Genomic DNA, 3,095 nt, shown 5'->3' on the forward strand with positions numbered 1-3,095 from the left:
TATTTTGTGCTAAGATTGTAATAAACCAACAAGTCAGGGACAAGATTCTTGCCGAGAGAATGACTGTTCATCGTGAGCATATTAAGCACTCTAAGAGATGAGTCAGCTGTCTGAAACAGGGGCAGGAAAATGGTGCGAAAAACAAGGAAGCCAGAAAGAAAGAGACTCTGGCTCAGCTGACGTGCCAGCCTGCTCCACCCAGAGAAACAAAGAGCCAAGATTTCCCATCACTAAAGCTCCTCAAATACACAACCAATCTGGAAAGTGGTTTCCACCAATGCAGTTCTAAGGAGCAGGCTGAAGAGGATGTTTCGAGGCTCTATGCTCCCATGTCATTAGAAATGTTGCCTCTTTTAGGTTGCCCACATTTGGACAGATCAGCTCCTGAGAAGTGAAAATTATCTGTGAGATACTCACTTAGGGGCAGCTAGGATCAGGCTGAAGAAATCTGACACTTGTCTCTAAAGCATGAATTGGAAACTCTTTAAGACGGATGGGGGCCCAAGAGCTAGTCCAGGGCAAGATGCTTTCCTTGTGTGTGGAGGGTTCCTACTTGGATATGGTCCTCTGAGGATCTCCAGGAGTGACCCCTGAACACTGCAAACCAACCTAAAGAACGGGGGTTGGGATAAGGAAGAAAGCTTCACAGCCACAGAAAGGCAGGGCAAAGAATTCTAAAACTAGTGCCACCCCTTTTCAAAGGTAGCAACTGCCTTTGTATATGCTTCCTTCTGTCTCTTGTCTAGAGCAGCCCAACGTAGAACACATCCCAAGAGCTGCTGTGTGTGTGTGTGTGTGTGTGTCTGTTGCCCTGACGGGAGGCGAGCTGCGGGCCCGCTGCTTCGATCCCTGTGCCTGGACGCCCATGGGCTAGAGCACCTGGGCCGCTCGGAGGCGGCGCTGGACCGCGAGCCTCTAGCCTGGACGCGTTGTGCCCGCGGCAGGAGACCCTGGCGGGACCATGGGGGCATCTGGGCTTGCCTGAGGCCCTTAGGAGAGGAGGACACTGAGCATGGGCCGCGGGGGGAGGGGGCGACTCGCGCCCGGCAAGCACATGCAGCCGTGCGAGGGGTTTAAATCCACAGAGTTCTGCTGCTTCGCGACCCCGCCTTTCCCACCCTCACGCCCCGCCCCGCTGCGCCAAGCCACGCTGCCCTCTCAGGGTCGCTCAGTCCCCGCTGTCCTCGCCACCACCCGACGCAGCCGCTGCTCCCGACCCTATCTTCTCTGGTCTTGCTCCCAGCCCTCTCGGCTCCTCTGTACATCCACCTGGGCGACCAGGCTCTGCTCGGGGGAGGAGAGGAGGGAGGGGGATCTTGGGGTCCCCCCGGCGCTCTGCGCCCCATGGCACGGGTTCCCGCGGTGGTGGCCCAGTCAGTCGGCCAGCGACAGGGGCCGCACAGGACGGTAGGCGACCACCGGGTCCCCTCGCCTATGCTGCAGAATCCTGGGGGAGGCGGCGGGAGGGGGGGTCGAAGGTCCAGGGGTGCGGGGGCTGCAGGCAGGTCCTGTTGGGGATGGGGCGGGGCTGTCGAGGTGGGCGTGTGTGGCCTGTCACAGCAGGCAGCCAGCAGCTTGTGGCCAGGCCACTTCAGGCGCCGTCCACCAGCAGATCCTGTTGCCGGAACAAGTGCTCGGGTTTGTGGGCGGGCCCAGGGATGTGGCTCGTTGTGCCCTGCCCGGTCCTCACCTGCAAGACTTAGTCACTGTTGCTCCCCATCCTTTTCTTTTATTCTTTTTTAAAAAAAAATTATTAAAAACCCTTTTGAGCTGCATGTTGTAGCAATGCCCTCCTGGTTTCTGCGGAAACAAATTGAAATCGGTGAGGAGCGGTGGGCGGGGGGGAGGGGGCATTGTTTCTTCCCCGGGACCTTAGCCGACTGCCTTTTTCTTTAAGTCTGTCCCTGGGTTGCCACCTGGACCTTGCAATGGTGAGAGGTCAGTAGCAGGGGGGTGCGAGTGCAGGCGAGCACGAGTACGTGCTTGTCACTGTGTCATGTCACCATATCACTCTCCTCCCACCTGGGGATAGTGCGTCACATGATGCATCACCATTGTCTGCAGTTTCTGTAGTGCCCAAGGATCAGCAGGAGGCTCCGTAGAAACCCCTGGAAAAGAAGTCATAGCCGTGAACACCAGAGAGGAGCACAACCCAAAGCCGTCACCGGAAGTCCCCGCACTGAAGCTGGAAAGGCCCTGACCACCCCGAGGTACGTCTCAGAGTTGCCAGATGCTCCTTCCTCTCCAGGGGACATAAAAGTGGGTTGTGATCTAAGCTGCCCATCACTTTCAGGGAAGGAAAAGCAAGCAGCTGACCTGCTGTCCTTTTTCTTTAACTGAAAATTTTATACTATTTGAGCAGACATATCTAGCCGAATTGATGAAAACTAAGTGTGGGAGCCGGCAAACAGAACACAGGGAAAGAGGGAAAGAGGGCACTGGCCTTGCGCACAGCTATCCTGGTTTGATTTCCTGCATCTATAGGGCCCCCACAGCCCACCAAGAGATTCCCGAATGCAGAATGTGAAGGAAGCCCAGACTCTTACTACTGTTGGATGGGGTCCCAGAACAAAACAAGAACACGCTCAAGAAATGTGAGTTGGGTACTTAGTAGAAATAAGAACCTCTACCATCACAACTTTCTGGAATTTAATCAGAGTAAAAGCTTTTTTTTGATGGCAACAGAGATAGCACAGATCATTTGGTGGCTGCCTGGCACACACTTCAACCAAGTTTCAATCCCCATCAGACCAAAGGGTCCCCACATCTTCATGGGGGATCAATGAGCAGAGTCACAAGTAACCCATTAGCATTACCAGGAGTGGCCAACAACAAAAAATAAAGCAATAAATTTAGAGGCTGGAGCTATAGTAGCATAGCTAATAAGCCTCACACATGGCTGACCTGGGTCAGTCCCCAGCACCAACTGGGTATTTGAAGCAGCAACCACAGGCTATGACCCAGAAGCCAAAGGATAAAAAGAAGAACTTGTATATTAGTCAAAGCCCACCAGGCAACTTTGTCGGGTCAGGGTTTGGTTTGGGGGACAGCAGGGAAAGAACTTTTGGCAGTGCTAGGGGACTCTGCTTTCCCGG

The sequence above is a fragment of the Sorex fumeus genome, unplaced genomic scaffold, assembly GCF_029834395.1.
Source record: "Sorex fumeus unplaced genomic scaffold, SorFum_2.1 ptg000084l, whole genome shotgun sequence".
Classification (NCBI taxonomy): domain Eukaryota; kingdom Metazoa; phylum Chordata; class Mammalia; order Eulipotyphla; family Soricidae; genus Sorex; species Sorex fumeus.